The sequence below is a fragment of the Serinus canaria genome, chromosome 26, assembly GCF_022539315.1.
Source record: "Serinus canaria isolate serCan28SL12 chromosome 26, serCan2020, whole genome shotgun sequence".
Lineage (NCBI taxonomy): Eukaryota > Metazoa > Chordata > Aves > Passeriformes > Fringillidae > Serinus > Serinus canaria.
In genome coordinates, this window is record NC_066339.1 from 4,167,443 (window position 1) to 4,180,066 (window position 12,624).

At 60.1% G+C, this 12,624-nt stretch overlaps 1 protein-coding gene across 4 annotated transcripts in view; it reads right to left on the reverse strand.

Moving 5' to 3' along the window:
* ATP2B4 (ATPase plasma membrane Ca2+ transporting 4) overlaps positions 1-5,957 on the reverse strand; it is a 59,215-nt gene extending 53,258 nt beyond the window's left edge. For 3 of the 4 annotated variants that reach the window (XM_050984985.1, XM_050984982.1, XM_050984986.1), the window contains exon 1: positions 5,801-5,957. The gene's annotated coding sequence lies outside the window, so the exon portion shown is untranslated. Of the gene's footprint in view, positions 1-611; positions 783-5,800 lie in introns of those variants that run through there. The other variant, XM_050984984.1, reaches the window with a different exon arrangement.
* Positions 5,958-12,624: the final 6,667 nt, after the last annotated feature.

Below are 12,624 nucleotides of genomic sequence, written 5' to 3' on the forward strand. Positions count from 1 at the left end.
CGAAAAGCCGAGGGCATTCCAGGGGCCACGGGCACCTCCCCGGCTGAGCGAGGGGTGGCGAAGGGACAGTAAAGCTCCAGCTGCTACAGCAGGGTCCTTAATTAGCATCTCGAGAAACGGCGCCGAAAATCAGACACCTTCTACCCGAAATCCGAGCCCGGACCTGAAAATCCGATCACCGACCCCGATGCTCAAAGAGCAAAGGTCACTCCCAACCCCGCACAGGCCCTGCCACCGCCCCGCGGGGCCGCGGTCCCCCCGCTGCCCGGATTCACCCCCTGCCCACCGCCAGCCCCCCCAGACCGAGCAGAGGCAGCACGGCGAGGGCCAGCGGCTTATTTTTAGCCTGGAGAAGGCAGGAGCCGGGAGCAGCCATCCCGACTCTTGCCCTTGGCGTGGGACACGCCGCTGTCCCCCCCCGGGCCGCCCGCACCCCGCTGCCCCCCGGCTCTGCAGCGCTGCGTCCCCCCCCGGGCTGGCATCACCTCCCCTGGCACGGCTCCTGGGCCCGGGCAGGAGGAGGAGGATGCTGGGCTCAGCCCTGGAGCCGGCCCCGCGGCACAAGGAGCGGGATTATTTACAGCTCCTTAACGGAGCGAGGCAGGGCTGACCTTTCCGAGCCGGAGACAAAGAGGAGATGTCGGGAATCGCTGCCGTGGGACCCTTCCCGGCCCGGCGGGATGAGCGGGGGGCCAGACCCACGCTGGGGGGGGTTCGGCAGCGGGGAGCCGGCCAAGGCCACGGAGAGCCAAGCGCGCTGGGATCCCAGCCTGGGAAAAGGAGGGATCGGATTCCTCCCTCCCCGGCCCCGCCGGACAAACTCTTCCGGGTGGGGACTCCTACGCGCCGCGCTCTGCCCAGGCACAGCTCGCTGCTCCTTCCCGCAGCCCACGGCTGCCTCGGCGCCAGCAAAACACGGGCATACGGCACGGAATGGCAAAATCGGGACTGCTCCTCGCCCCCGGCGCCCCGCTCGGCTCAGCCCAGCTGCCGACTCATCCCTGCCGTGGAAGCGTCGAAGGAAAAGTTTCCCCGTCAGCACAAAACGCCGACACTTGGCCGAAGCTTCCCCTTGGCTGCTGCAGCCCTGGCCAGGAGTTCCCCCCGCTGGGGACACGCCAGGACCCGGCCCCGAGTGGCCACAGTGGGCAGGGGTGGCAGGGGACAGACCTGGTCCTTGCAGTGTGGCACTGGTATGGCACTGGTGTGGCCCAGTCCCTGCCATGTGGCACTGGTGTGGCACTGGTGTGGCACTGGTGTGGCCCAGTCCCTGCCATGTGGCACTGGTGTGGCCCTGGAGGCTGCCACAGCCCCTGTGCCGCAGGGAAGGGAGGGATTCCCGAGGCCAGGAGCTCTCCCATTGGCACTGGGCAATGGATGATTGATCCCATGATGGATGATCGATCCCATTTGCTCCGAAGCTGCAGGATTTGGGCAGAGGGCTGCTGGTGTCACAGCTGTGTGTCCCCTCCCCAGCCTGCACTCTCCTGGTCGGTATTTAGGTCCCCATGTAGGACTTGTTGCCACGATCCAGAAATCCCAGGAAGCTGCCCAGGGAGGCCCCATGAAGGTCCCCATGTCCCTTGCCACCAGCCTGGGCCACAGTGGCCTGGTGACCCTGGAGGGAGCAGGGCCAGCCCCAAAAGGGAATCCCACAACCCCAATTCCTGATTGCAGGGGCCTGGCTGTGCATCAGCTTCCCACGTTCAAATCTGAGACCCCTCCCAGAAGCTCACAAACGCAGGAGGACTCTGAACTCAGCTCTTACTCACAGAGAGCTCTCCCAGGATTTAAGGTGCTTAATTAGCGGTTTAAAAGAGTCACCAGCTGGGTGGGTGACACCCCAGCGGGTGTCATGCACTCCACAGGGCTCCAGCTTCCCTCCTGTCCCTACCCAGGCTTACCTCGTGTTTTTTCCCTTTTCCTAATGATCCAGAGGAGCAGGGTTTATAAGTCCACAGAAACTCTATTATCCCTGTGCATTAAAGCCAAAAGCAACTAATTAAAACATCAAAGTCACAGGGTTCAGTAGCTCAACCTCGGGGCTGGTAGGAGGTGACAGGGATTGTGGCTGTCACCCGACTGCTCTCAGGGACCCCAAGGCTGGCCCTGCACCCCAAAACACATTCTCTGTCCCAGTGTCACTGGGAAAAGTGGGTTTTCCAGTGGGTTTCCACTGGAAAACCACTGGGCTGGGCAGGATCCTGTCACCTGCCTGTCTCTGTCCCCCAGCTGGTCACCTTTGCCTGCACCAATGTGGAGAGGAGGGAGGCTGGGGACAGCTCTGCCACCTGGGCCATCAAACCTGCTTCCCCCAGGAGCATCTCCAGCCCCACCACTACCCATGGGATCCCTATTCCCAGCCGGCACAACACGAGGGGAGCAGGGATGGGTTCAATTCCCAGCTCTGCACACCAGACCCATTCCAGTGTGCCACAACAGCCATTCCTTACTGGGAATGCTGCAGCATCCCTGGATCTGGGAGTTCTCAGCAGGCCACAGGACATGGGGGACACCAGGGAAGTGTCACCACTTGTGGCCACTTCCCATCTAAGGGCCTGCATCCATCACCGTGGTCACTTCCCTGAGCACTGGTCACTTCCACTGCCGTGGTCACACCGAGCACTGGTCACACCGAGCACTGGTCACTTCCACTGCCGTGGTCACACCAAGCACTGGTCACACCGAGCACTGGTCACTTCCACTGCCGTGGTCACACCGAGCACTGGTCACCTCCCAATGCCACGGTCACACTGCCACGGTCACACGGAGCACTGGTCACCTCCCAATGCCATGGTCATTCAGAGCATGGGTTACTTCCCATCCAAGGATCTGCATCCCATCACCACGGCCACACTGCCCATCGGTCACTTCCCAAAGGACCCGCATCCATTTCCACGGTCACACCGCGCCTCCCAGCCGGAGCTCACTGTCCCTGCCCCAGCGAGCGCCTTCCCTGCCCAGCCGCTCCCGGAGCCCAGCGGGATCCCCGGGCTCTCACCGCAGGTTTTCCGCCGGCTCCTTGCCCAGCACGGCGCAGCCGTGCCCGGCGGGGAGGAGCCGTGGGCGAGGAGGAAGCCAGAGCTGCCAGCCCTTCTCCGGGCCCTGCACGGGGAGCAGCAGCAGCAGCAGCAAACGGGCGGCGGCTGCGAGTCCTCCCCCCACCGCAGGGATTTGGGTCCCCACATCCCCGCAGGCTCCAACCCGCCCTGCTGGAAAGGGACCGTGTGGCCACTGCGGGAAAACTGTGCTCGTGGCCTAGCAGGGAGGAGAAACAGAAAAAGAGAAAAAAAAAGAAACCAAAAAAAACCACATATCCCGAGAGAGGAGCGGGGAACGCGCGGAGAATCGGCGGGCCCGGCGAGGGGAGGGCGGGGAAGGAGCGGGCTCGTCTCCCACGGCTTGGGGACAAGGGGAAACTCCAGGCTCAGCTCCACCCCGGCGCTTTCGACTGCTAAACAATAGTGGAGAGGAGCAGCCGTCCCTCCCTGCTCTTACTCATCCTGCCCAAGGATCTGTGCCACCCTTCGGCTGCCCCCGCCCTGCCCGACCTCTGCCCGGGGGCTTGGGCACGGTGGCTCCCGGCTCCGGAGGCGCAAGGCTCGGGTGACAGCGACAGATTCCCCCGGGAAGAGATGCGGACCCACGGCACGCGAGCGGCGAGCCGGCAGCGCAGGGAATTCCCTCCGTCATCATCGCCAGCGGAAAAAAAAAAAAAAAAAAGACAGGAAAAAAAAAAAAAAGAAACCAACACCCAACAACAGCCTGCGCCCTCTCAAAACCTCTCTACCTGCAGCGCTCGCAGCACTTCCCAGCGCTTTTCCAGGCGGGAAGGAAGCGGGGAAGGAGCCGGGGCTCGGACGGGGAGCGGCAGCCGCGGCCCCGCCGGCGGCCAGGGCGGGACGGGGCCGGAGCCCGCGGGGAATGCGCGGTGCCAGGGCAGGAATGGGGAAGCGCTGCCTCCTGCCCTGGGCGCTTCCCAGCTCCACCTGCACCATCCCGGCACCGGCACCTTCCCCGTGCCACGGCCATCCACGCACCCGAGGCGATCCAGCCCGGCCCCAGAGAGTCACAGGGTGCAATTTGGCCTCCAAGCCCACCCAGCGCCCACCTCTGAGGAAGGGTTCGCACCCCTCAGAGCCGAGGGGCATCTGCAGCCCCCCTGAGCTGCCAGCCAGCCCGTGTGGGGGGGGGGGTTCGGGGGGGTCACCCGAGGGGGCAGCCGGGGAGGGAAGCCCAGGGCCGGGAGGGATCCCCGGGGCGCGGCGGGGTGGGGCTGGCGGAGCGCGGGGGCGTCAGCCTCTCTCGCTCATGATTTAATAATTTAGGTGCGTTTCAGTGCTCAGAGAAGCGAAAGATTGAGGGCAGTGTCTGGAGCCAGGCAGGGCTCAGGCAGCGGTGCAGCCCCTGCCTTGTCCACGCAGCCCAGGGGGGTCGGGGTGGGGGGGCTCAGCTCGGGGTCCCCCGGCCCCACGACGGCTCTGGGTGCCCCTTGGCGAGCTCCGAGCACTCACCTCCACCCCAGCTCGCTGCCCTCTGCTCCTGTCCGTCCACCCACGTCCAGGGCTGCCGGTCCACGGCCACGGGCAGAAACTGGCTGCACTGGTTTGAGCTTCGCAATGCAAACCCCCACCCAAGCTCAGGTCTCCAGAGATAAGAGCACAATAACCTATTGTCCCTCCTCCCCTCCCAACATCTCCACTCGCCTCTGGCGAAGCAGGGAGGGACCACCCAGCTCCGCACAGCCCCCCCCGCCCCCGCCGCCGGGCAGCCCACGGGGGGCACGGACCCACCGAGCCAGGCCGGGGATGCTGGGAGGCTCCGGAGCCGGGGCTGGGATGCAGGGAGAGCGCTGAGGGCAGAGGCAGGAGGCGGCGGACGAGGCCAGAGCCTGGCCGGGCTTCCAATAGATTTCCTGATTTATTTTTTAATTTATTTTCCGCCTCCCCACTCCTGTTTTCTCTGCCGTGGCTCTGCCCAGCTGGATTGGTGCAGGCAGGAGGGGGACGTGCCCAGCCGTGGCGTGGGCAACCCCCATGCACCTCCCCACCGCATCCCACCCTCCCCACAGCCCCCCGCCCGAGTCACCCCACTCCAGGCAGGGAGCAGCCCCCTTTTCTAGCCCACAGGTGGGGAAAAACCACCCCAAACCCACCCACGCAGCACCTTCCCCGCTCTGTCCTTGGGCTGCCGCAAGCCCCCCTCCCCTTCCCCCGCCTCTTCCTTCCTCCATCATCCTCATCCTCCTCCTCCCCGCAATGCCACAACTCGCTGCCTCCCAAAAAATCCAGCAACACGCGCGACCGGCAACCCCGCGCCCCCCACCAGCCGCCTCAAGGGCGGGCAACAAGTTGTAGGATCCGTCCGGAGCGTCCTCCCCACCCCAAATACCGGGGGGCTGCCGGACTTGCCCCCCACAAGATGTTTGGGGGCCGCACGCCCCGCAGCCGCCCACGCCCCAGAGCGGCCGGACCGCGGTCGCCCCATCACCCCACCTCTCCCACGTGGGATTGGGGTCGGGGGGGGTCCCACACCGAGCCCCCCCGTGATGTAGGACCCCACGCCGAGTCCCCCCCATCCCACCTGCTGCACTGGGACGGAGCGGGGCGGTGAAGTCCCCGCTGCCCGCGCCCCACCCGCCCGACGCAGCGGGGACAGCGATGCCCCCACCCACCCCGGTCCTACAAAAACTCCCCCCTCTCCACGACCGCCCCACGCCACTCCCGTGCGTCCCCCCAGTGTCCCCAACTCCCCTGGGGACCCCCGTACCCCGCTGCCGGGGTCCCCCCCGCGCACTCACCGGCTCCGGTCCCACGGCGCCCGGCTGGCGGCGGAGCCCCCGCGACTGGCCATGGGATGGAGGGGGAGCGGTCCCGGAGCTAACGGGAGAAAATGCTTGTCATGGCAACCCCCGTGCCGTGCGGGGCCGTGCGGGGCCGGGCCGGCGAGGGAGGGGACGGCGGGCAGGGAGGGGGAGGGCTCGTCCCAGCCCGCCGGGGGAGGGGCTCCCTTAAGGTGGCTGCAAGCCCCGACGGCTGCTTAAGGGGGACGGGGAAAGGAACGGGGTGAAGGGCACAGCCAGGGGGGACAGCGGGGTGGGGGGACCCCAAACTGGGGCAGGAGCCCATGGGCAGAGTGGGGGAGGCACGTCTGGAAAGGGTGGGGACACCCGCGGGCAATATGGGGACCCCCAGGCGGGGTAGGGACACCTCGGGAATAGTGGGGACACACTGGACAGGGCGGTGGGTGCACCCCCGGGAAGAGTGGGGTCACCCCCAGGAAATGTGGGGACCCCCAGGCAGGATGGGGACCCCCAGGCGGGGTAGGGACACCTCGGGAATAGTGGGGACACACTGGACAGGGCGGTGGGTGCACCCCCGGGAAGAGTGGGGTCACCCCCAGGAAATGTGGGGACCCCCAGGCAGGATGAGGGGACCCCCAGGCAGGATGAGGGGACCCCTGGGAAGAGTGGGGACACGCCCAGGAAATGTGGGGACACCCAGGCAGGATGAGGACACCCCTGGGAAGAGTGTAGACACCCCCAGGCAATATGGGGACCCCCAGGTAGGGTGGGGATATATTGGATGGGGTGGCAGATGCACCCCCGGAGAGGATGGGGACACCACTGGGAAATTTGGGGACACCCCCAGGCAGGATGGGGACAGCCCCAGGAAGAGTGGTGACACTCTCAGGCAATATGGGATCCCTAAGCAAGGTGGGGACACACTGGAGGGGGAGGTGAGTGCACCCCCAGAAGGGTGGGGACACCCCTGGGCAATTTGGGGACCCCCCCGGCAGCCCTGTCCTTGCACCCCCAGGCAATGGGGAGACCCTCCGGAAAGATTGGGGGGGATGCACCCCCAGAAAGTGTGGGGACCCCCAGGACAAGAGAATATTTGCACCCCAAATAGTAGGAGGACCCTACGGGCAGAGCAGGGGGTGCGACCCCCAATAATATGGGGACCCCCACGGGCAGTGTGGGCACCCCAAAAAGCGAGGGCACCCTCATGTCCAACCCCCTCCCCACTCCAGGTGTGGGGGAGGCAGAAGGAACTTTGTGACCTGCGGCAGAATTGGGGTTCTTTGTGGGTTTTTAGCACTTTTGGGGTTATCCCCGGGTCTGACCCACCCTGTCCCCTCATGGGCCACCATCACCCTGAGAGCCACCAGGGTCCTGCATCACCAAACTCCCCCCGTCCCAGATCCCACCCTCACCCCTTTTTCTAAAGGAACCCGGGATAAAATTCCTCATGGAATCCTTCCCAAAGCAGGAAAAAGCTCTGGCCTTGCTCTCACACACCCCGGGCCCAGCAGGGCTGGCAGGGGGCACCTCCATAATCCCCTCCCGAGGCCCAGTTTGGGCTCCAGCCCTTCCAGTTAAACCAGTGCAACACCCGACCGGGCACAGCCCCTCATTAACCCCTCATTAACCCCTCATTAACGCTCCCAAGGGTTTTTTCCCCCCTTGAGGGCCTGCACCTCCATAATTCCACATTCCCCCAGGCCCTGAGGTTCTGCACAGGCCGGAGCCGGGCCTGGATGTGGAGGCCAAGCCTGGGAATTCATTTCCGTAACATTTTCTAGCAAAATCCCTCCCTCAGCTCATCAGGATGGAGCTTCCCGCTCAGCTGAGCTGATCCAGGGGTTGTTTTGGAGCAGGGAATGTTGTTTGGAGTCACCCAAATGATATCAGAGCTGCCCATGTTGGATTTAATTCCATCTCCACATCCTTCGGAGCTTTGGGAAGAGGAAAATGCCCTGAAAATGCTTGGAATTCCTCCTCAATTCCTCCTTGGGAGTTCACAGGGTTATTCTTACTGAAAATAAAATATTCCTACAGAAAATAAAAGATTTCAGGGCTAGGGATTCTCATGACAAGGGCAAACGAGTGTCAAAAACCAAACTCAGGCCTCTTCCACTGAACCGCTCCACGTTTGCCTGACACAAAAAAATGGGAATAAACCCCGGGATTTTTATTCTTCCACCAAAATCTGCCAGCCCTGACCAGGCTGAGCATGGAACAGCTTGGAAAAGAGGTGTTGGAGCAGCTGGCAGGCACTGCTTCCAATGCAAAACTGCTATTGAGACATAATGGCCTTTTCCAACAGGTTCTGGGAGCTTGGAAGGAATCTCTGACCATCTGGATTCTGGCTCCTGGAAGGAAATCAGCCTTCCTGCCTCAGGGAAGCCGTGTGAGCAGGGCAGCTCGGCTATGCTGGGAATTTGCAGCCTCCTCAGGCTCCTGGGTTTGGGTTGAAATGGGGGAAAAAGCAGATTTTCCACCCGGGGCAGTGGCTGTGAGAGGGAGCAGCCAAAATTCGTCTGGGAAATGTGATTCCTGTGTGGTGATCCCTGAACAGAACCATGAACAGCCCCAGAGCTTCTTCCAGGCCACGTTTAAGGAGAAGCACATGGAGGAGAAGGGAAAATCCTGGCAGGAGCAGGAGTGTCACCTCCAAGCCAGCACCGAGCTGTCCCCACACGCTGCAGATGGGAACGATTCCTTCACGGAATATTTTGGGACCCTCTGTGTGTGTCTCTGCTTCCCTCCTGCTCCACCCCCTTCAGCCACAGGCCACCTGCTCCTCCTGGTGGCTTGGCCACCCCCGGGGTGGTGACAGAGGTGTCCCCACGCTGCACCCGGAGCAGGGAGGAGAAGGACAGAAGCCCTGAGAGTGGGGGTGGCAGTGGGGACAGGCTGGATTTGAGGTGACAGTGAGGACAGGCTGGTATGGGTGACACTGGAGACAACCTGGATTTGGGGTGACAATGGGGACAGGCTGGATTTGGGGTGGCAGTGGGGACAGGCTGGATTTGGGGTGACAATGAGGACTGGATTTGGGATGGCAGTGGGGACAGGCTGGTATGGGTGACACTGGAGACAACCTGGATTTGGGGTGGCAGTGGGGACAGGCTGGATTTGGGATGGCAGTGGGGACAGGCTGGATTTGGGGTGGCAGTGGGGACAGGCTGGATTTGGGGTGACATTGGGGACAAGCTGGTTTGGCCCTTGTCAGGAGCTCACAGGAGAGCTCAGAGGGAGATTCTGGATCCCACTGGGAAGTCCCTGCAGGGCTGGGCTGAGCCTTTGTCCTCCTCATCCTCCTCGGATCACGGCTGGATTGGGATTTATTCCCTCTTTTCCATGGCTCTGGGCATGGATGCAGGGATCAAATCCCCTTTCCCAGCCAGGAGCTCTCTCCTGGGTGCAGGAGGAATTCCTGGATGGATTCCCAGGTGGTTTCCTGGGTGGATTCCCAGTGAATTCCTGAGTGGATTCCAAGAGTGGATTCCCATATGGATTCCCAGTGAATTCCTGGGCGGATTCCCAGATGGATTCCTGAGTGGATTCCCATATGGATTCCCAGGTGGATTCTCTCATTCCTTGCTCTCACCTCCTGTTGCAAGCTCCTCTAGATCCCCACCACATCCCAAAGGCCTCTCCCTTCCCATTTCCTGGAAAATCAGCCAAACCCCCCCAGTGTTTGGGGGGGTTCTCCCCCAAGTTCTCCCCCAAGGCCCTAAATCCCCATGGGAATCTCAGCTGTTATCCTGATTTTTGCCCCCTCTTTTCTTCTCCCAGTGCTTTTCTGGCTGCTCTGGAAGTGAGGCAGAGCAGTGGGCAGTGCCAGGCCTCGAGGAGACCCAGCAGCACCAAGGTAAAATAAATAACCCCAAAATAGAAAACTTCTCCCCCAGCCTCTTCCCTAAAAAAAAAGAAAAAAAATTAAAAAAATAAAAAATCTGTCTTCTCTGATGATTTCCCTTCAAACCCAACCTCTAATATTTGGATTAATTTGCTTTTAATGCCTCCCAGGCTGGGAACTTGTAGGTGGAGTTTTTTAGCCCGAAAAATGAATTAAATCAGCCGAGTTGTATCAGCCAAGTTACAAACCCATCAAAACCCGGGGCCAGATCCTGATCTCATCCCGGGAGGGGGCGGACGGGGTAAATCCAGCGCCGCTGGAATACACAGGGAAGGATCTTTGGGAAGGATTTTTGGGAAGGATTTTTGGGAAGGATTTTTGGGAAGGATTTTTGGAAGGATTTTTGGAAGGATTTTTGGGAAGGATTTTTGGGAAGGGTTTTAGGAAGGATTTTTGGGAAAGATTTTTGGGAAGGATTTTTGGGAAGGATTTTGGGAAGGGTTTTGGGAAGGATTTTGGGAAGGATTTTTTGGAAGGATTTTTGGGAAAGATTTTTGGGAAGGGTTTTTGGGAAAGATTTTTGGAAGGATTTTTGGGAAGGGTTTTTGGGAAGGATTTTTGGGAAGAGTTTCTGGGAAGGAGATTTTTGGGAAGGATTTTTGGGAAGGGTTTTAGGAAGGATTTTTGGGAAGGATTTTGGGAAAGGTTTTGGGAGGATTTTTGGGAAGGATTTTTGGGAAGGATTTTTGGGAAGGATTTTGGGAAGGATTTTGGGAAGGATTTTTAGGAAGAATTTTTGGGAAGGGTTTTTGGGAAGGGTTTTGGGAAGGATTTTTAGGAAGGATTTTGGGAAGGATTTTTTGGGAAGGATTTTGGGACGGAGATTTTGGGAGGATTTTTGGGAGGATTTTTTGAAGGATTTTTGGGAAGGGTTTTGGGAAGGGTTTTTGGGAAGGGTTTTGGGAAGGATTTTTAGGAAGGATTTTGGGAAGGATTTTGTCACGGAGCTCCGGATTGGACCCCCCGGGTTTCTCATGGAAACACTGAGTGACTTTGGAGCACAAGGCAGAGTCAGGCGTCTGTAAAATCTCTCTCCATTCAAGGGCTAAATATAGGGAGAGGAGCGGCAGCGCTGTGGCTGGCGGTGCTCGGGGATAAATAAACCCTGGAGAGGCTCTGCCGGGAATGCCGGGGGGTCCTGGGGGCACTGCAGGGATCACGGAGCTGGAGATGCTCCCACAGCTGCTGCCAAGAGGATTGAAAGGGTTTTTTCCTGCTTTTTTCTCCCTCTTTTCCCTCTCCCTGAGCTGCAGCACCCCGAGGTGCCTGTTCAAGGCTTGGATTCTCGCCTGGAGTTTGGGATGCCAATGGAAAAGGTCCCATCCCGGTGCCATGGCATCCACACCAATTCCCTGCTCTGCTCCCGGCTTTCCCCTCACTCCAAGGCCTTTGGAGACCCCCCCAAAAAAAATAATTCCCGCAGCCACGGAACTGCTAATTACCCATCACCGCACTAATGAACCTCTCCTAGCCCATTCCTGCTCCCAATTACTCCAACAGCCCCGTTAATTCCTAATTAAGCAGCTCCTTCATCAGGGAAAAGGGGCTTGACGGGAGAAGGGAAAACGCCAGAGGAGGAATTTGGGGATTGGGAGGGATTTTTACTTTATGGCTGTAATTAGGAGATGAAATTGTTTGTTCACCTACAGAATTCATCACCAAAGTGCCTCGGAGCCTTTCCCTTCCCCATCCCTGCACATTCCCAGCTGGAAGCACGGCAGGATTTAAATTTGTTTAGGCCCCGTTATTAAACCCCCAAAATTTGTGACAGCTCAGGAGGAGCCTCTGGGCTGCTCCTTCCCGAGCATCCCTGGGTGGGATGAGGGGGAATTGCGGGCTGCTGGATCCGAGCTTTTCCATGGATCCCCCCACCAGCAGCGCTCGATCTCCTCAGGATCCCCCCAGCAATTCCCAGGGAAACAACTCCAGGGAAAACCCCCGAGATCCCGAAATGAACATTTTTCCCTCCAGTTCCGACCTCGTTTCATTCCTCACATCAAGGAGGAACCTTGTACTCGGTGTTTGCAGCGCGGTAACAGCTCGGGGACCTTCGTGGGCCCGAGGAAAGTCCCCGCTGCCGGCGGTGACAGCGCGGTGGGCGGTGCTGAAAGGGAGGGGAGCGAAGTGACAGCGAGGGAAGAGGGAGAAAAACGCTCTGCCCGTCACTCCCGAGCTGTCAGCCCCGAGCCGGGGAGGCGGGGGAGCTCCCGAGCCCTACTTTGGGGCCCTTCTTCCCTCCAGGGATGCGGGGAGAAGGTGCTGGAAGAGCTGCAGGTCCCACCCGGATCCTGGTGACCCCACAGAGCGTGGAGGTGAAATCCTGGGATGCGACAGCAAGGGCAGAGGTGACCCCAGCCGGGACACTTTTGTCACCTTCATGAAGTGGTGGGGTCGGGAGCAGCTTTTCCAAAGCCCCAAGAGACTCCCAAAATCCAAAATTTGGAGGCCAAACCAGCGGGGCACCCCCTGTGCCACATGTGGAGCTCCAGCAAAGCCGCTGGGAGCTTCCACACATCCCAATCCTCCAGGATCCTCCGGATTCCTGCTTCCAGAAAAGTCCATCTCCCCTCTAACCCCACCTTCAGGCGCTTGGGGAGGCTGGGTGACAATAAGGGGACATCACTGGTGTCGGTGCCACGGGGCAAAGCTGCAGTGCCACCCTAAAGAGAGGTGAAATACCCAAAAAAGGGATGAAATACCCAAAAGAGGGGTGAAATATCAAAAAAAGGCGTGAAATACCCAAAAAAGGGGTGAAAATGAGCGGGAAAATCTGGGATGCAAAGGTGACCTCTTCCCAAAAGAGGGAGAAAGAGGGAACAGGGAAAACCAGACACATTTCCAAGCGCAACAAGCCAGGAACTGCTCCTTTATTGGAATAATAACCATCAATAATGCATTGCTAAGGAGCTGCGGATGA